The following is a 21,672-nucleotide window of genomic DNA, read 5'->3' on the forward strand; positions in this document are numbered from 1 at the left end:
TCCTCAATTAGCTGATAGTAGATGCTTTTGGAACTCACAGGGACATTATGCTATTCCTTCTCTCACTCTGTGGAGGGAGCAGTCTGGCACAGCATTTCCCCCTAACCAGCAGACTGATTTAGAGGCTGCGATGCTAGCTCACAAGCAGATGCTGCCAAACCAAAGTGATAGGTAGCCCTGGTGATCAGACCCACAACCATCTGGTTTGATCGCAGATGCACAATCACCTGCACTGCCAAGGTTGTATGTTCAAAAATACAGTCTGACTAATTCTTGTCCATGAGCCAAACTATCTTCTATCTTCTTTACACTCCTTGAAAAGGCTGTAGCCTAGTAATCAATTCAATGATGAGTAATGAAAAGATAAACTGGCCTGTAATTATACAAATGTAAAGAGGAGTTACAATTTCATGTAAATCCATGTTTTTTTGATTTAAAAATGCTAAGTTTATTCAAGTTTTGCAATATAAATATATATGGCATATAAAGCATATGAAATAAACAAGTGAAACCCTATAACCCAACATAGCCTCTTTGTGCAGTTTGATCTAACTAATACATTTTTGAGACATTGGCCTAGAAATTCAGTGGGCCTTGCGCCCACTTAGCGCCTAAAGAGGTCTTTTGCGCTGGCGGGGTGGTAGCGCGGAAATTGAGTGCAGCGGTATTGGCGGCGGTAGCCGTTAGCGCTGCGCCGGGACCGATGACGTCATCGGTGTGCGCGGTGGCCCGTAACGCCCCGAAACCGCGCCGATCCCCATATTTATATGCGGCCGCCTCCTCCGAAGCGGGCGCAAACAGCGACCAGAAAACGGGGCCGTCCTGCTGCCATAGTGGGGCGCTTTAAAGCGGAAGGTGCGGCCGGCCGCTTTTTCGGCGGCCGCCTGCCCGCACCTCCTTCCCCAGTCTCCTCCACCCCCCCCCCCCGCGGCACTGCCGGCTGGTTTCCGTGGAGCCCGGCACTTCTCCGTTGTGCCGGGCTCTTTTGCCGGCACTCGCGATCGGGGCTCCGGCCGTTGCAGGCACCTCCCCCTTAAGAGAAGGAGGAGGCCTGCAGTACCGCAGCCTGCCGCACCGCATCAGGTGGCGCTGCGGCAACTAGCGCGCCAATATTCAGTTGCAGCGCCCCAAACGGAGGCGGGCACACCCTGGTATAGCGCCCGCTTCCGAATTGGGGCGCAGAAGACGAATATACGGCGTGCGCTAATGCCTCCCCGCCCAGCGCTAACTTTTGGGCGCGAGCGAGCTGCCCGCCCAAGTGAATTTCTAGGCCATTCTATTTAACCCCTTCACATGATGGTTTTGTTCAATAACCCTTGTTCTATTACTCATTATCCTATCACCAAGGTGGATATGGAATATTATATTTCGCCAGGAGCCCAGGGAAGGGAAAAGGAAGAATCTCACAATACTCCTCAGTCACCTGAAACAACCAAAGCTCTCGGAGAGTGATTTATCGCTGAATTCAGCAGTCAGTCTCTGTCCTCTCTTGTAAAGTTCTGAATATACAGTTTCGAAATAAGAGGCAGAATTCTCTCATCTGCATGTTGCTTCCAGCAGTGCTAACAACAACCTGGTGTTCTAGGGCAAAAACATTATACAACCTGATAAACTATTATAAAATGGTGCTGGATTTTATAAATCTCAATTTCTCTGCTGCCATTCTAAAGCACCAGGGAAAAATGGCCAATACGATTACAATTAGTTAAAGGGCAATTCCCCAATATGGACATTAGATAAATTGTACTATAGAACTGAGCAAATCATACAAAAGTGAGGGACTGTTGTGTCGTCTTGCAACTGAGTAATAATAGTGTAATTGTGCCTTCACTGCACCAACTGCTAAGGCTGTGGCAATGCATTTAAGCTGCACTGGTAAATTTACAGCAGAATTGCTGTAACAGAATTTAGCGTGTCAAATTAACATAATTGAAATGTTCCTGTCCCTCACATTCAGTCAAGCACTAATCTCTGGTGCCGCTGTTAAAATCCACAAATGAGACGCTGTATCATTCTGATGATATCACAAACCACTTTCGCGTTACACATCATGCTGCAAATTTATCTTTACTCATTGCAAAAAAGAAGTTCTGCCCATCAAATCAAGCTTACTTAAACACAGTGAGAAGATTGGTCCACCTTCATTGCCAAAAGAAGCAGACCTGTAAATTGCATTATGTTTTTCTATCAGCAATAAATGTACCTGCCATTGCCCATGCTCATAAACTTTGCTATTTGAGGTCCAGTGGTTTAAATAAGATTTTCCAAGTAAAACATTGCTATCATTTACATTACAGGGTGCTCTGCCTTTCTTATAGTGCAAGATTACCTTTGATTACTGGGGTACAATTCAACTGAAGAAAACAGTGCTGATTTTTTCTGGCTTCTCTGTGCTGTGATGCTGGACAGAAGTACTGTACTCAAAGTCCTGTCCAGGTTGAGCTGTAGCTAATTTTGGTGCCCTGGGCCATTAACATGGAACCAGAAAATTGGGCAGGAAAAAGAAACATAGCTACAGATATGAGAAGGCTGTAGCTGTGGACATGGTTCTCAGCCAAGGAGCCTCCTGGGTACTGCTGGATAGCAGCAGCAGGAAGGTCCTCAGTCCCGGAGCGTCACTTTGACTTACCTTCAGCAGTGCTCTCCTGCTTGCTGCCCAGCACAAGTTCTCCGTTAGCTTCTTGGGGCGCTCCTGCATCTGAGCGCCTCAAGGTCATAACAAGTAGAAAAAGAGTCACCAGCCCAACACCCTTACCTGCCATAACATGCCAGTGATGGGCCTGAGACTGTAGTAGACACAGGCCTAGGTCCAACCTTCCCCCACGCTGGGAAGCTCCAGAGATCTTTGTACAATATAAAGAGTGCAGATATCCAACATACTGAGTCTCTGCCCTCTTTTTCCTGATCTTTGTGCCTGGCAAATGAGTGTTCCCCAGGGGGCAATGGGCAGGAAAATTGATCCCAACATTTCAAATAAAAGACCTTAAAATTAATGGGGGGAAAAAAAGAGAAAGTTTCTCCTGTTCAAAGGTTCAAAAGCTTTCACTGCAACTGCCCATCTGTCATGATATGTGTGGTTCTGAGTCAGATAAAAACCTACGTTATTGAAACTTAATATCATGATATAAAGCATTGATTTTGAATCTATGGATATTTTGGAAATACTGAATGACAATAAGCATAGCTATGTGGGCCAGAGAGAGCTAAAGTACACTTACTGTACATACATGCAGTGAGTAGAGTCTGCATGTTACAATGACCACTGTCACCATATTAGAATAACTGAACTCAAGGAAAATCATCAAACAGGTGAGATCAGAATACAGCAGTAGTATCATCTCATTGATCTAGTCTATGAATATACTTCTGATAAACCCAGGCAACAATGACCCCTTAAGCTCCAGTATAGAAGCAATGACAGGATGAGACACATTATAGACTAATATTAATCCAACTTGTCCAAAGGTTGCTCTTCATCTATCACAATATGTTGTGACTTTTTATATCTCATTTACAATGATTGATCCTACTTTGTACAATTTCACCAGATACCAGTTAGGTGTGTTATGGTACAGGTACCTTGTTTTGCTTTAAACATTAGACAGCACCAACCTGTTTAGGGCTTGCAACTCCGTGGAGGGCTCACACTACATAATAATAAACTTAGGTTAGAGTACTCAGCTGCATAGTATAGCTAAAAGATTCTTGAGTTCTGTAACTCGAGTTCAGTTAGATCAGTAAGAAATTATAATTCTCTAGAAACGTAACAGAGTGAAAGTAAGGAGCTAGCCAAAGTTCCCCAAAACAGCAATCTTGTTTATATGTCAGTTTAGGCTAGGATTTAGACTAAATTAAATCTCAAATCAGAATTTTCTTTAACTATTTAAGTTACTGTTATGCACTTCATTTGCATGGAAACTGTTATAACTTCTGCACCAGCCCATCAAGATTATGGTTTTAATTAACTGTTTTTAGCTGCCACACCAAACTTAATTAGCCAATCTGCCTTTTATTGGATGGGAGAGGAGAAAGCAAGAATGCACATAAAATTAGCTGACGCGTGCCTGGTCTTATTGACTGGTTCATTTGTTCGGTTACTAACTGGCTTTACTTTCATCTTGTTTTTCTACCATCTCTCAGCAACGTGTCCTTGTTCAATAGAGAGTGATGATCAGCAGATTTCACAATGGGCCTGCAAAATTTTATCTAGCAGGTGATGCACTTCAGAGGTTGAAATTGTACTGTTATTGCTCCTTAGTCCCCACACAGCCAAAAACAAGAGCATTCCATGCTATGCGGCGCACCATCTAGTATTGGCCTGGCAAAGAAAATGTTTACAAAAAGAAAATACTGCAGATGCTGGAAATCTGAAATAAAAACAGAAAATGCTGGAGAAACTCAGCAAGTCAGGCAGCATCTGTGAAGAGAGAAACAGAGTTAATGTTTCAGGTTGATGACCTCTCGACAGAACTGGAAAAAAGCAGGAAATGGAACAGATTTTTAAGCAAGTTTAGAGGCTGGGAAAGGGGGGAGGGGATGAAAGAACAAAAGGGAAGGGCTGTGATAGGATAGAAGGCGGACGAGGTTAAGAGACATTAAGAGATATTCAAGGCAAAAAGAGATGGTAAATGGACAGGTTAAGAAACAAAGGATGGTTCTAGATGAAGTGTGAATTGAGCTGGCAGAATGAAAGACAGCTGCCATGTGGGAGAGAAAAAAAAAGACAAAGAGTGTGGATAGAAAAAAAAATATATATATATACTAGATGGAGTGCCCGGCGGTGCCGAGGCTTTTTTGAGGGCATGTTGTTGTTGGAAGAGAGAGAGAGAGCGACTGGGGGGAAGAGAGCGAGCGACTGGGGGGAAGAGAGAGAGCGACTCGGGGGAAGGAGAGAGAGCGACTGGGAGGAAGGAGAGAGAGCGACTGGGGGGAAGAGAGAAAGCGACTGGGGGGAAGAGAGAAAGCGACTGGGGGGAAGAGAGAAAGCGACTGGGGGAAGAGAGAGAGCGACTGGGGGGAAGAGAGAGAGCGACTGGGGGGAAGAGAGAGAGCGACTGGGGGGAAGAGAGAGAGCGACTGGGGGGAAGAGAGAGAGCGACTGGGGGGAAGAGGAGAGAGCGACTAGGAGGAAGGAGAGAGAGCGACTGGGGGGAAGAGAGAGCGACTGGGGGGAAGAGAGAGAGCGACTGGGGGAAAGAGAGAGAGCGACTGGGGGGAAGAGAGAGAGCGACTGGGGGGAAGAGAGAGAGCGACTGGGGGGAAGAGAGAGAGCGACTGGGGGGAAGAGAGAGAGCGACTGGGGGGAAGAGAGAGAGCGACTGGGGGGAAGAGAGAGTGTGACTGGGGGGAAGAGAGAGAGCGACTGGGGGAAAGAGAGCGCGCGACTGGGGGGAAGAGAGAGAGCGACTGGGGGGAAGAGAGAGAGCGACTGGGGGGAAGAGAGAGAGCGACTGGGGGGAAGAGAGAGAGCGACTGGGGGGAAGAGAGAGAGCGACTGGGGGGAAGAGAGAGAGCGACTAGGGGGAAGAGAGAGAGCGACTGGGGGGAAGAGAGAGTGTGACTGGGGGGAAGAGAGAGAGCGACTGGGGGGAAGGAGAGAGAGCGACTGGGAGGAAGGAGAGAGAGCGACTGGGGGGAAGAGAGAAAGCGACTGGGGGAAGAGAGAGAGCGACTGGGGGGAAGAGAGAGAGCGACTGGGGGGAAGAGAGAGAGCGACTGGGGGGAAGAGGAGAGAGCGACTAGGAGGAAGGAGAGAGAGCGACTGGGGGGAAGAGAGAGCGACTGGGGGGAAGAGAGAGAGCGACTGGGGGAAAGAGAGAGAGCGACTGGGGGGAAGAGAGAGAGCGACTGGGGGGAAGAGAGAGAGCGACTGGGGGGAAGAGAGAGAGCGACTGGGGGGAAGAGAGAGAGCGACTGGGGGGAAGAGAGAGAGCGACTGGGGGGAAGAGAGAGAGCGACTGGGGGGAAGAGAGAGTGTGACTGGGGGGAAGAGAGAGTGTGACTGGGGGGAAGAGAGAGAGCGACTGGGGGGAAGGAGAGAGTGAGAGAGAGACTGGGGGGAAGGAGAGAGTGAGAGAGAGACAGGGGGAAGGAGAGAGAGAGAGAGAGACTGGGGGGAAGGAAAGAGAGAGAGGGGGAAGGAGAGAAAGAGAGAGAGAGGAGGGAAGGAGAGAAAGAGAGAGAGGGAAGGAGAGAGAGAGGGAAGGTGAGAGTGAGGGAAGGGGCTGGACTCAGAGCCCGGTGGGTGAAGGGCGGCCGCCAATTTGTGAGGTCGGCGGGACGGTTGAGACCGCGGGGAAGGGCTTGGACTTAGAGCCCAGCCGCGGTGACCGTGGGTTATATTGCGGTGACTGTGTTATAGGACAATGAAGCCAGCTACCCTCTGACCGGAGGAATCAGGAGCCACTTTCTTAAGGCTTTTAAACTGCGATTTAATAATTTCAAAATACTGTTACTTGTTCCACATTTAAATTTTATGTAGTTTAAAATACTTCTAACATTGAATATAATTCTGGTTAATATTTGGGATCCAGGGTGTAGTTAGTAATGCTTGAAGTCTTACGTTGCAGCTTCTGACCGCCTGTGTGAAGCAGAAACTCAGACATAGTTTGATGCTGAATCTTTGCTGGTTGTTCGAATGATGCCAATAAATCTGTATCCGTTTCTGTGACTTTTTCTTAATTAGGAAATGCCCCTAATTGATGAAACGCCGACTTCCTCCTACCTCTTCCCCCCCCTCCCCCTCCTACCTCTTCCCCCCTCCCTCTCCTACCTCTTCCCCCCTCCCCCTCCTACCTCTTCCCCCCCTCCCCCTCCTACCTCTTCCCCCCCTCCCCCTCCTACCTCTTCCCCCCTCCTCCCTCTTTCCCCCTCCTCCCTCTTCCCCCCTTTCCCCCTCCCCTCCCTCCCTCTCCCCTCCCCCCTCTCCCCCTCTCACCTCCTCCCTACCCCCTTCCTCCCTCTCCCCCTCCTCCCCTCCCCCCTCCTCCCTCTCTCACCCCCCTCCCTCTCCCTCCTCCCTCTCCCTCTCCCCTGCCCGATCCCTCATCCCCCGCTCCAATCCCTCTTTCCGCCCCGGGGCCCGGGCCTCGGCACCTGGATGAACGCGTTCCCTTGGACGCTTTTGGCGGCCTCGGCCGTCACCCTGATGCCGTTGGCCGAGGCGAACACCCGCAAAGACATGGCCCAGCTGAGTCCAGCGCCCCGGTCAGCTCGAGGTCTGCAGCCGCCGTTCGGCCGCAGGCCACAAAGCACCCGAGCCCAGCGCCGGCGATGGCTCCGCGGAGCTCCGCGCCGCCCCACGCACTGACATGGCCCTGCCCTCCCGAGCTGGCTTCAAGACCGCCGATTGCGGCTGTGAGAGGCGGCCGGCGGGCCCAGTTGCTGGGGTAACCCTTCCCGCTCTCCAAGCCCCGCCCGAGATCCGCACTCCCGAGAGCCCTGCTCTCCGAGCCCCGCCCCCCGCCCGAGCCGAGCGGGGAACAGAGAGAGACGCCGCGTCTCAGCTGCTCCTGCTCCGCGCGCACCCTGTGTATGTCCCGTGATATCCTCGTGGCCGACGCCGTTGCCCCGGGTAACGTGTAACGTGACGGGGGGGGGGAGGAGCTTAGCGGAAGCCGTGGGACAATTACCTAGCTTGGGCGTGGCTGGGCAGGAGAGGCCCAGGCTTTGAGGCCTAGGTTCTGAGGCCTTACAAAAACGGGGAAAGGTAGGAAAAAGAATCATCAGGTTAGAGAAAATATTTACAAATGAATGAAGTTTTTTTTTAAAAACAATTTAATAAAAGCAATTTTTTTTTGCTGGAAATGTAGGTTTGAAAAGAAAAACGTAGAAAGCGGGAAAAATGGAATCAAGATGGCTGACACTCACCTCGGTTCAAAACGATTAGGCCCGCCCACACACGCACCGATTGGTCGACCGTCATGTCACCGAAGCGTATGATTGGTCAATCGTCCTGTCGCTCGACTCTAGGAGGGCCCGCACGCGCGACGAACCCGCCCCCGCCACGCAGCGAATGGTCGACCGTCGGGTCGCTCGACCGTATGATTGGTCGACCTTAATGTCACTCTATGCTAATGAGCGGAATTTTGAACTTTTTTGGATACCGCGGGCGCAATTTTTGTCTCGCCGAAACATAAATACGCTTATGACCATTCCGGAATCGTAAGCTTTCTTTTGATGTAACGCACGTGTAGGTACGCTCTATAACTTTAGAGTGTATAGCCGGACAGACACACCGAAGGACAGACAGACAGAACAATCCTTTTATATATAGATAGATAGGCCTAGAAATTCAGTTGCCTTAGCGCCGCTTTTGAGGCGCTAGAGGGACTAGCGCCAGAGTTATGGCCAGTTTAAAAATTCCCTGGGGCCCTAAATCGGCGTTGCACCGGTAGCGCTGCGCCGGCACCGATGACGTCATCGGTGTGCGCAGCGTCCCGGTTGCCGTGGTAACCCGCCCGAACTCCGAAATTGAGTTGCGGCCGCCTCGCCCGTGGCAGCCGCAAGCAACGTTCTGTCAGAGGTGCCTTACTCCAGTTTGCGCCGGCGCATTAAAGGCCCCGCGGCGGCCGGCCACTTTCCCGCCGGCCGCCTGCCCGCAGCTCCCTCCCCGGACCTCTCCCCGCCCCCCCCCGGAACAGATGCAAGCCCGGCACTTGTCCGAGGTGCCGGGCTCATTTTAAAGCTGATTTGCGCGGGCCGCGGCCGGGTACAGGCAGCTCCTCCTTAACGGGAGGAGGAGGCCTGCACGTCCCCAGCCTGCCGCACCGCATCGGGTGCCGCAGCGCCGGAATTGCGGCGCGAAACGGCAGTTAGCGCCGATGTACCGCCGCAAAGACCCTTCAGTAGCGCCGGCAGCCGTTTGGGCGCGGCACTACTGAATATTTGGCGCGCGCAGGGGGACTTAGCGCCGGCACTAACTTCCGGCGCTAAAGCCCTGCCTACGCCAGAACCCAATTTCTAGGCCATAGATAGATAGATAGATTATAGGGGCCGAGGTTATGATCTGAAATTGTTGAACTCTATGTTGAGTCCGGAAGGCTGTAAAGTGCCTAACCGAAAGATGAGGTGCTGTTCCTTGAGCTTATGCTGAGCTTCCGTGGAACAATGTAAGAGGCCAAGGACGGTGAGGTCTGGATGGGAGTGGAGCGGTGAATTAAAGTGACAGGTGACTGGAAGCTCGGGGTCCCCCTTACGGACTGAACAGAGGTGTTCCGCAAAGCGGTCACCCAATCTGCATTTGGTCTACCCAATGTAGAGGAGACCACATCGTGAGCAGCGAATACAGTATACTAAATTGCAAGAAGTACAAGTAAATCGCTGTTTCACCTGGAAGGGGTGTTTGGGGCCCTGGACAGTGGGAAGCGGGGAGGTATAAGGGCATGTGTTGCATCTCCTGTGCTTGCACGGGTAAGTGCCAGGCAAAGGGGAAGGGGTGTTGGGGGTGATAGAGGAGTGGACTAAGGTGTCGCGAAGGGAGCGGTCCCTACGGAATGCTGAAAGGGGAGGTGAAGGGAAGATGCGTTTGGTGGTGGGATCACGCTGGAGCTGGCGGAAATGGCGGAGGATGATCCGTTGAATGTGGAGGCTGGTGGGGTGAAAGGTGAGGACAAGGGGAACTCTATCGTGGTTCCGGGAGGGAGGGGCAGGGGTGAGGGCAGAAGTGCGGGAGATAGAACGGACACGGTCAAGGGCCGTGTCAACCACTGTAGAGGGGAATCCTCGGTTGAGGAAAAAGGAAGACATGTCGGAAGCACTGGTATGGAAGGTGGCATCATCAGAGCAGACATCATACCAAATGGCATCGTCATACCAAAGAAAATGTTTAGTTTATAGTTTGCACTTGTTTCTTAAGAAAGACTATAGGCCAACGTAAGTTATCGTAGAGAATGTAAATTATGTTTTATCGAAGTTAATTACCATACAGTAGGGAACTCTTAATCAATTTAAATTTAATTTAGTCCAAGCATGACTTTACAATGCTTTACCTTTGCCTTATCTATAAATGTGTCTTCTAGATTGAATGATCTCAACATTGTATATAAAACTGAAAACATTATTTAGACTAACTCAAAGGATTGATCAAAGATTTTAATTAAAAATTACAGCACTGAATATATATTGGGGTGAATTCTATTCTTGTTAAATAATTAACTTGACATTTTACAGTTGTGAAATTGTTTTGAAGAGTTAGCCATCTAATATATATAGATTTGAAAATGAATATTAAATAGCATATTCTCTGATCAACTCTCTGCAAGGTGCTGTTTATTTTTTTTTTATATTCTTAATTGTTAGTCTTGCACATTCCTATCCAGCTGATCTTCCCGTCCTCCAGTAATCTATGTTATAAGTAGATCCACCATCAACTTTAATTTAATATTGTTACATTTTGCACAAATTACTAATATATAAATTAAAAGACTATTACTGGTGTATCTACCAAACTGTTACATTGCTTGTAAGGGAGGATATCATTTTGCTAAACCTTGGGTTACTCCTTTCAGCCAATGGTTTTATGTAGGTAAATTTATATAATTGCTTTCTCCTGGTGTAATTTAAAGATAAATACCTGGCAGTCCGGTGTCCGGTGTCTAGAGGAAAATCGAATAAAAATCCTCCATTTTGTTTTAACTGACACAGTGACATCTGTTGGTTGCTAGGTAACACAATACACAGCCAATACCATGAAGACAGTGTGTTCATTTTGCTGAAATTGTTTGCTCTGACACATCATTGTTATTTGAGCTAAGTAAGCACCCTGAACTGGCAAACAGTTTTCCTGAATGGTCAGAAGAGTTTTAACATTTTATAACATGGCTGAAGAAATCTAATGTGCGCAGCAATGGTATTACAAACCTACTGATACCTCTTTGATTATGACCTTCAGTGAAGATCTATTTACTTGGGAAATCACAAGATGTTAGATGATTATGTGTGGATCTCCAGGACTCCTTAGTTTAGTCATGAATACTAATATCTTCAGCCACATAAAAACTGAACACGTCCTGAATGAAGTGACTGATGGATTGATCCTGAGCACATTGATGAAGCAGCATTGAATGCTATGCTGCAGCATATGGTGCCTTACTGATCTGTGTACATTTTAACATTCCTTTTATTCTAGACTCAGAAAAGCAATGCAATGGATGATAATTATTAACTCCAATGACACTTTACATTTTATAGCTGTAATGTCCAGTCATTTACAACAAAAAATAGATTCAATTAAAATACTTTCTATAGCAGAAGCCTTCTCTGTAATCTAATCTATTATTGAAATATCCTTTAGGAGATAGCGATCTCATACATATGCTTTGTATAAAAAATACACCGACATTGGTTCTGTAACACTGGTCTTGCCAGAAAAAGAACATAAACTATCCGTATTTAATGTTCCTTTTGATTCATAGAATTAAGCCTAGGAAATTATTAAATATAAAACTAGAAAGCCTCTTGGCAATATAGCCCAATGCAGAATCACCTGTGGTAAGTACAGTATTTCAATTATTAGGAAATCAGGAAATTATTCCGCATGGGGCCAGTGAGGCATTTTTGCATTAACTATGTACAAACAATATACTGTATATTTAATGTTCATCCATAACGACTGATCATTTACCACTGACAGTAACTTATAATAGATTAAAAACAGACTAATGAACAGTAGATGCCGATCTGGTAAAGCAAGGATATAAAAAGTAGAATTAGGGATAAGCAGAAGGATTTCAAAATATGAAAGGAATCAGTAAGCAGGAAAATTGTAAGTTTCTAAAATAATTCCAATATTACAAAAAAGGGTCAAGAGATGTAGCTGGAAAAATTGTTGCAGTATGTTTAACATCTGTTTTTAGGAAATATTACTAAAAATTTTGAGAAATCTAATTAGTGAATGCTGGGAAAAGCTTATTAATGGACAGTCAGCATGGCTTGAGGAAAGGGAGAGGAAATTTAAATAACCTACTGGAGGTTTTCAAATATATTACTAACATGGTGGACAAGGGAAATGCAGGTTTGATATATACTTAGATTATTAGGAAACTTTTGATATGGTTTTACATTGGCAATTAATGGCTAAAGTAATGAGTCACAGCAAGCAAAATAAGGCATTGGATAGGAAATTAGCAGAAAAAGTTAAATAGGATAAATGGGAACTTTTCAGGTTAGAGAGGTAAAGAGCAGGGTAACCCCAGGTTCAGTCATAAGCATAAGACTGTCGCTATTTTTAATACATAATGGGCTGAATTTTCTGGGGTGGTAGCGGGCGCGATCGGTGGCGGGTCGGGTGGGAAAGTTGTTATTTTTGACAGCGGGTCAGGGATCCACTGTCATCTTGCTCCAACACGCCTTTCCCACAGGCGTGTCTGTCATCGTGAAGCTGACCCGACCAGTAGCGGCTGGAGACCCAATTGAGATCATTATAAAGTAGCTGACAGGCACTTAAGAGCCTTTTTTCACTCAGCGGGCGATTTTCTCACTGGAGGCGGGTTTCGGTTTGGGTGGGTTTGAAACCCGCCTCCACTGACAGTTTTCAAAAATTTGCAATTTTCCCATGATTGGCCACTTGATTTCAGAGGTGTGGGATGCCCTTGGTCAGTGTAGTGTCCGTGTGTTGATAAAGACACTGAAGACAGGAGTTGGTTCATAGGTGTTTACTAAGCAAAGTCTGGAGGGGTACTAACGGATATAACACAATATACAGGCTTATATAGCCCGAGTGGCCATTACCGGCATTACAGCACACATGGGGCTCTTAAAGGCACATACACTACAATTCCTCCCCTTTTAGCTAACCAGTACATCATATTTTAAGTAATTATTAATTACATATTATAAGAAAAATAATATACACATTGCTGTAGTTAATTAATTATAAGTCAGTCTCTCTGGAGGCTTCCTGACTCGGTCCGGATAACGCCTCGGTGGTGTAGTAGTTTCTGGTGGTGTAGTAGGTTCTTTTGACAAGGTTGATTCGGCTTGAATGCCAGTGTCGGGTTCATCGGGTTCCAGTATCACCGGATCGGAGGTAGATATGGGTATCTCTACTTCATCGTTAGGCGTATAGAGTTGTGGTGTAGGTTGTCCCTTTTCGGATGACTCTATGATTTGGTCAGCATGGCGCCTTATTATGCTTTCTCCGATGTCCACGGTATACATCAGTGGTCCTAGTCGCGTGCAGATAGTTCCAGGCTGCCATTTCTCGGTACGGTAGTCCCGGGCCAAAACTTGTTGACCTATCTGGAAGGTTCTAGTTGGCCTTTCATTCATGCCTTGAAACTGCTGGTTCTCCACGTCCCTTCTGATGTTGGGCTTGACCAAATCCAGCCGGCATCTTAGGTTTCTATTGAAGAACATCATGGCGGGAGTTTGGTTGGTAACCATATGTGTTGCATTCCTGTATGCGAACAAGAAGTTATCCACCTTGTGCTGAAGTTTTATGTCTTCATTACCCATGGCCTTTATGGCCTTCTTGAAGGTCTGGACAAACCTTTCAGCCAATCCATTGGTGGCGGGATGGTATGGGGCGGACGTGTAGTGCTTAACCCCATTGTTTTTTAAGAACTTCCTGAATTCTTCGGACACAAATTGCGGTCCATTATCAGAACACATCTGTTCCGGCAGCCCATTCCTGGCAAATATGGTTCTTAATACTGTGATGGTTTTTTCCATGGTGGTGGAGGACATCTTTATTACCTCCGGCCACTTGGAGTGTGCATCAACCGCGATTAAGAACATTGAGTCCATAAATGGACCAGCAAAGTCGATGTGCACCCTTTGCCAGGGAGATGAGGGCCACTCCCATGGATGTAGAGGGGCTTGTGGTGGAGCGTTTTGGACCTTCTGGCATCCTAGGCAGCTCTTGGTCACTTCTTCGATGTCTCCATCGATACGGGGCCACCATACAAACGCCCTGGCTAGGTTCTGCATTTTCACTCCACCCAGATGCCCCTCGTGAAGCTCCTTTAGCACTTTATCCTGGAGTTTGGGTGGAATCACCACTCTGGATCCACACATCAAGGTTCCTCAGCACACTGACAGCTGTTCTCTTCTTTGCGAGAATGCTGGCAACAGTGGTTCGCCATGTGCTGGCCATCCCTTCACTGTTAAATCGTAGACCCGTGAGAGAGTCGGGTCATTTCTCGTCTCCCTTTCAATGGCAGAATTTGTTACTGGTAGACATTCCACTATGGTAGAGTGGAACATCTCCACTGGGTCTACTGTAGGTGCCTCTTCTACCGTTGGCAATGGTAGGCGCGATAAACCGTCAGCATTCCCATGCTGTTTTGATCCTTTGTATTCTATGTTGTATTGGTGTGCCCCTAGAAAAAGGGACCACCTCTGTAACCTTTGCGCTGTCATAATGGGAACACCCTTTTTAGGGTTGAATATGGAGATGAGGGGTTGATGGTCAGTCAACAAGATAAATTTTTGTCCGTGTAGGTAATGGTTGAATTTCTTCACTCCCCATACCAGGCTGAGTGCTTCCCTGTCGATCTGGGCATAGTTACGCTCAGCTGAGTTCAATGAGCGTGACGCAAAAGCTATCGGCTGTTCCGAGCCATCAGGGAATTTATGCGATAATACTGCTCCTATGCCGTAAGGGGATGCATCGCACGCCAGTCTGATTGGCAGTGATGGGTTGTAATGAGCCAAAACTTCTTCGGATGTGATTAAGTCTTTGCATTTATGGAAGGCACGTTTACAGTCTTCGTTCCATTTCCAAATTACTCCTGTTTGTAGCAGTTCATTAAGAGGGTGTAGAAGAGTTGATAAGTTCGGTAAAAATTTATGATAGTAATTTATTAATCCCAGGAACGACCTTAATTGTGAAACATTTTCAGGTGCTGGGGCTTTTATGACCGCTTCAATTTTTTCAGGTGACTTATGCAACCCTTCCTTATTTATTATGTGGCCACAATATGATATTTGATTTCGGTAAAATTCGCACTTGGGGTGATTTGCTCGTAGGCCCCGTTCTCTCAGCCTAGTGAGCACCTGCTCCAAACTGGCAAGGTGCTCGTTGTTGTTTTCTCCTGTTACAAGGATGTCGTCCAGGTAGCATTGAGTACCCGAATCCCTTGGAGGACTTGCTCCATAGCTCTTTGCCAGATAGCTGGAGCGGATGCTACTCCGAAAACTAGTCGATTGTACTGGTACAGACCTTTGTGTGTATTTATCGTGAGATATTTTTTAGAGGCCTCTTCAACCTCCATCTGTAGATATGCCTGTGCCAAGTCGATTTTGGTGAAACGTTTCCCTCCGGATGGTGAGGCGAAAATATCTTCTATCCTCGGAAGAGGATACTGTACCGTGTGAAGGACAGGGTTTACCGTCACCTTGAAGTCTCCACAGATGCGAATTTTTCTCTGTTCTTCTGATTTATTATTATTCAATTCAATGCTTTCTTCATGAGTGGAACGATGGGTGTTGCCCACTCGCTCCAATCTATTTTGGATAATACGCCTGCATTTTCCAAATACTCCAGCTCTGCCTCGACTGCTGGACGAATTGCGTATGGCACTGGTCTTGCTTTAAAAAACTTGGGAATTGCTGCATCTTCCACTTTTATTGAGGCGGTGATGCCTTTCAAGGTTCCTAGTTTCTCTTGAAACGCTTCTTTGGCGTTGGCCAAGATGTCTTTTAATCGTTCAGTTATGATGTCATCATCGTTTTTTTTCTTACTGGTCACCGTCAGTGCCTGAATGGAGTGCCAGTCTAAACATATTTTCCTGATCCATTCACATCCTAACAGCGGTGGGCCACCATCTTGTAGAATGTATAAATACAACTTTTGTATTTCCTTGCCGTTGTATACAACAGGCACCTTTATTTTTCCTTTGGGGTATACTTTCTGCCCCGTACATGTTTTCAAGATAATGGATGTGTCTTTTAAAGGTATATGCGGAAATAGCCTCTCGTAATCCCGTCGATTTATTACGGTCAGAGCTGATCCTGTATCTAGCTCCATTTTAACTGGGGACCCTGCTATCGTGAGGGTAACCCAAATGGTCTGGTAATCATCTTTGGCAAGTACATTATGTAATTTGAGACAGCTTAGTCTCTTGTTTTTGGAGTCGCTATCGCTCTTCTGGTCTTCGGAGCTACTGTCCGTCATCATTTGTACCTTTCTATACTTTTTTTATTGATTTTTTTTTCCTGTCTGTGGATTTATTTTGTCCAGATCGGCATACCCGTGCAATGTGTCCAATCTTTCTGCATTGCCTGCATGATTTGTCCTTGAACCAGCAGGTTATGGGTGGATCTGCCGCAGCGATAACATCTTTCAAAACCCTGTGTCATTTCATGGGTGCCGAAGTCCTGTGTCTTTTCTTGTATCTCTGCAGCTCCTCTTGCTGCTGCTTCGTATGATACAGCCATACTGAAAGCCTCGTCCAGTGTTAAATCTTTTTCAGAAAGCAGCCTTTTTTGTGTTCCTTCACTTAAGAGACCGCAGACGAATTTGTCTCGAAGATAATCTGCTAGTCCTGCCACAAATTGGCAGTGTTTTGATAGCTTTCTTAATTCGGTGAGGTAATCAACGTTACTTTCATTCTTGTGTTGATTTCTCTTGAAGAATTTGAATCCTGCAGGGTATCAACAATTTCTTTAAAATCCTTGTCCTTTGGTTTGGCTGGAGTGATTAAATTTTGTAACAGCCCGTATGCCTTTGCGCCCATTAAATTCAGCAGTACTGAAGCTTTTTTTTCATCTTCTATTCCATTTGCAGTGGAATATACCTCTATTCTTTCCACATATGTGGTCCAATCCTCTATTTCGCTATCAAAAGCATCAATATTGCCAGACTTAGGCATCTTAGAAAAGATATGGCGCTTCCCGCGCTTTTCTTTCTTTTCTGCAGAAAAGATATGGCGCTTCCCGCCGCTGCTGCCGATGACAACGCTGTTTCCCACGGTTTCCGTTCTTTTTTAAAAAATTTATTTACAGTTGGAGACTCGTTCCCGCCGGACTTTCCCTCTAGGTCTGAACGCCGACCTGCTTGCAGCGCCGGCCATCTCCAGAGTGCTCCCTCCCCGTCTGTTATGGCTTGCCTCCGATTTCGCTGCTTGTCCCAGCTGTAGAGCCAGCCGCTGGAGCCCCAGCCTGACGCCCAGGAAGGATTAGCGCAGTACCTGCCACCAGCTTGGCCAGCTGGTGAAACCACAGCTTCTTTCACTTTCTTGAGTCTTCTGGACGCCCGAAGAATCGATGTCCTTGAGGTGCTGCCGAATTGCAGGTAAGTCCGTTTCCACTTCGTCGCCACTGTAGTGTCCGTGTGTTGATAAAGACACTGAAGACAGGAGTTGGTTCATAGGTGTTTACTAAGCAAAGTCTGGAGGGGTACTAACGGATATAACACAATATACAGGCTTATATAGCCCGAGTGGCCATTACCGGCATTACAGCACACATGGGGCTCTTAAAGGCACATACACTACAGTCAGTTAGTGTTTTGGGACTGAAACTCGCCTCTGCTGACATCACTTTTCCAGTCTGATTTTATGGCTTCTTGCTGCCTTGGCTCATTCCACAGGATTCTGCCTATGCTACACCACCTGCAACATATTCTGAGAAACCACTATGTCCAATTCCAAGACAAGGGCCTCCCCGAGGCCCTCGGATGAGGCGCTGCAAATGTTGTTTGAGGGAGTGACAGCTAGCATGGAGGTGCTCTTCCACTCATCTGGGAGGAAGAGGCCTCCCAAAGAAACCAAGGCTGTGTGGGTACAGCTGGCAAGGGATATAACCTTCAGATCTGTGTGGAGATTGGGAGAATGTTTCTGTGTTTTGATGAAATGCCATCCCTATTGGAAAGCATTAAAATGATTTAATGCCAAAATGTTGGCGTTATGGCATCTGTTTTTTCGTCTTCGGCAGCTCCACATTGCGGGCTCCGCCACACTTGTGTTGTCAGGTTGGTGGCCTGCGTGAAAGGAGGCCAGAGAGTCATGTCCATTGTTAATGATGTCTTAGGATGGAGCCAAGGACATGTGCCAACTTGGGCAACCTATGCAAATCTGGCCATGATAAGTTCATCCCGGGCAACCGTGTGCTCACGTGCTGCCGCTGCTGCTGGTCGATACACCAGTGCTCTGACCTCCTCCTGCTCCTCTTCCTCCTCCTCATCTGAGGAGGGCTGGAACTGAGCCACTTGCTCATCAGAAAGCTGCAAGCCACAACGCTGTGCGATGTTGTGCAGTGTACAGCAGACCACGACCATTCTGGAGACCCTGTACGGTGTATACTGCAGGGCTCCACCTGATCGGTCAAGGCAACGGAAGCACATCTTCAACAACCCAATGGTTTGCTCGATGATGGACCTAGTCGAAGTGTGGCTGGCGTTGTAGCGCTCCACAGCCTCATTAGCTGGCCTCCTGATCGGTGTCATTAGACACTTCTTCAGCAAGGAGCCATCCGTTAAGTTGGTTTGGCGGATTGAAAAGTGGAGGAACATTAGAGTGCCGCAGGATGAAAGAGTCATGGCAACTACCACAGAACTTGGCGCAAACATGCAAGAACTCCTTCTTGTGGTTACACACCAGCATATGTTGACAGCTTACAAAGATAGCTGGGATGTGATGGGGTGCCCTAAGGGCCACATGTGTGCAGTCTATGACGTCGTGCACCATTGGCATGCCTGCCATATTTGCAAAGCCAACCGAACGGGTGGTTACACTTGCTTGATTCCTTGAGAAATGGAGGGTCAGAGGGATCTGGGTGTGCAGGTACACAGATCCCTGAAGGCGGCGGAACAGGTGGATAAGGTGGTAAAAAAGGCATATGGGATACTTGCCTTCATTAGCCGAGGCATAGAATATAAGAGCAAGGAGGTTATGATGGAGCTGTATAAAACACTGGTTAGGCCACAGCTGGAATACTGTGTGCAGTTCTGGTCGCCACACTACAGGAAAGATGTGATCGCGTTAGAGAGGGTGCAGAGGAGGTTCACCAGGATGTTACCAGGGCTGGAGCGCTTCAGCTATGAAGAGAGACTGGGCAGATTGGGTTTGTTTTCCTTGGAGCAGAGGAGGCTGAGGGGGGACATGATTGAGGTGTACAAAATTGTGAGGGGCATAGATAGGATGGATGCTGAGGAGCTTTTCCCCTTAGTAGAGGGGTCAATAACTAGGGGGCATAGATTCAAGGTAAAGGGCGGGAGGTTTAGAGGGGATTTGAGAAAGAACTTTTTCACCCAGAGGGTGGTTGGAGTCTGGAACTCACTGCCTGAAAGGGTTGTGGAGGCAGAAACCCTCACAACATTTAAGAAGCATTTGGATGAGCATTTGAAATGCCATAGCATACAAGGCTACGGGCCAAATGCTGGAATATGGGATTAGATTAGACAGGGCTTGATGGCCGGCATGGACACGATGGGCCGAAGGGCCTCTATCCGTGCTGTATTACTCTATGACTCTATGACTCTATAATTGTGGGCCTTAGCAAAAAGGGCATCGGTAACCTGTGTGATGCAACTGTGGGCGGCCGACTGGGAGATGCCGCTGATGTCTGCTGATGATCCCTGGAAGGAGCTTGAGGCAAAGAAGTTGAATGCGGTGGTGACTTTGACAGCCACTGGTAAGGGGTGTCCACCCATTCCACTGGGCACCAGGTCTTGTTGCAGCAGTCCACAGATTTCTCAGACAACCTCTCATGAAATTCTTAGCCTCCTTTGGCACTGCTGCTCACTCACGTTGCGGTAGCTCATCCTTTGTCTGTAAACCCTCTGTGGGGGGTATCTCCTGCGGTGAGGTGCCTCGATGCGCTGGCACCTTCTGCCCTGTGCAGCATCAGGTGGCTGAGCAGGAGGTTGGGGCTCCTGCTGCTGTTGCTGCTGAGCTGCCTGAGCAGGAGGTTGGGGCTCCTGCTGCTGTTGCTGCTGAGCTGCCTGAGCAGGAGTTTGGGGCTCCTGCTGCTGTGGCTCCTGAGCTGCCTGGTTCTGCTGCTGCCGTGGATGCTCCTCATCCTCATCTGAGGTCCATGGAGAAAGAAAACAAATGGTTCCCATGCTGCTTGCAGATGCCTCCATTAGGGAAGCGCTCATTGCAAGCAGGGAGAGGGTCTTCCAAGGAGGTCCCACAGTTTAGAGATTCAAGCTGCAGCACCTCCGACTTCGGAAGACCTTCGAAAAGTGCTCAAAGACCTTTTAAAGCAAAGTTCTGGCACCTGCAACGAATCCCTGCTGAAATAAACGATTTATTGTTGGACCTGCAGCTGTGAGGAGACCACCCACGAGTCAGCCCGCCAGGTTTAGCTGCCGTGGTTTAGGAGGGTCGTGGAATACACCGAAATGCTCGAAAAATCATGAGAGCCTCGCAAAATAGGCTTGGAGAGGCCCTTGACGAGCATTTAATCATCTTAACAAGCGCTATGGCCAGCTGGAGGCGGGACCGTTGTCCGCCCTCCAAAACTGGCACTGGCAAAATCCCGCAGAGGCAGGTTCCGAACCCGCCCTCATTGATTCTGATTTCCCCGCCTTTCCCGCCTCCTCGGACGTCAGAAAATCGCCCCCTTACTTTTTTAATTTCCCTACATGGCCACGAGGTTCACGCAGCTCGGGAACCACGTCTGTCAACCTGAGGCGGGAGTTCCGTGGCCATTGCTCCAGCTGATTACTTGACAGCATGGAAAACAAACCAAAATAAATACATGTTGATTACTTCAGCTAACAGATTGATGGAGATTCTGTTCTACTTGAAAAGCTACTAGTAAATGTTAATTCAGAAATTCCTGAAGGGATGTAAGTGCTATCCTGGATGGTGAGGTAAATACATTTTTCACTGCCCATTCTCGGCTGTTGCCTTCCAACTCACCAGTAATTGCAGTGAATGGATCTGCACAGTAAAAAAAATGACATATACCATTTAAATACATTTTTGTGTTGTTTCTGGTCAGGTTTTTATCACAGTATACTGTGATTGTCCAGTTACACATTAAATCAAGTCATCAACCGTAACAATTTCATTCTCATCGCTAATTAATGTACTTTTTAAATTAAGTTCTTGATTGTATTTGTAGATTGTGTCATATTACTTAATGATAATATTATTTAAATATTTCTTTGTCACTCGTATATAACTTTGATTATATTGGCCCAGAAATTCGGGTCTCCACGGGTGAGTACGCACGGGGTACTCACCCATAGGCCGAATGGAAGTGCCGGTTTTCTGCATGCACTGCACATGCGCGGGAAACTGGCACTTCCGATCCTCTGAACGAAGAGGTTCAGAGGTCGAACACGCGCGCAGGAGAGGCTGCGCGTGCGCTTTGAACTTACGGTTTTTTTGCAGGTTTTCCCGGGATCGTAAGCCTGCAGTATTTAGAAATGTAAAAAGCAGGCGTAAGGCCTGCTTTTTACAAGGTAAGTGGTCAATTAATTAAAATTAAAACATTTTTTCCACAGGTTTATTATTTTTAAATACTTTAAAGCAAGGTAAGTTTATTTTTAGCCCCGTTAGAATATTAAAAAAAATTTTTTTTTAATTTAAATTATTGTTTAAAATAGTTATTTAATGTAATTTATAGTTTATTTTAAAAGTGTGATTTAAAAAAAAAATTATTTGAAGGTTTACTGCTATTTTGGGGCCGTAGTATTAATAGGTTTTGACAGATCTTCCTGTCAATCTTATGAATGGGCTTTTCCCTCCTCCGATTGGCTGCCCATGGCTCACGTGA

The 21,672-nt window shown here is 47.2% G+C and overlaps 1 protein-coding gene across 2 annotated transcripts in view; it reads right to left on the bottom strand.

Moving 5' to 3' along the window:
- Positions 1 to 21,672, bottom strand: part of csrnp3 (cysteine-serine-rich nuclear protein 3) — a 367,963-nt gene that overhangs the window by 154,176 nt on the left and 192,115 nt on the right. The gene's annotated exons all lie outside the window — the stretch shown is intronic.

Source organism: Somniosus microcephalus, chromosome 4, assembly GCF_052327205.1.
Source record: "Somniosus microcephalus isolate GS21.2 chromosome 4, FLI_Smic_1.0, whole genome shotgun sequence".
Lineage (NCBI taxonomy): Eukaryota > Metazoa > Chordata > Chondrichthyes > Squaliformes > Somniosidae > Somniosus > Somniosus microcephalus.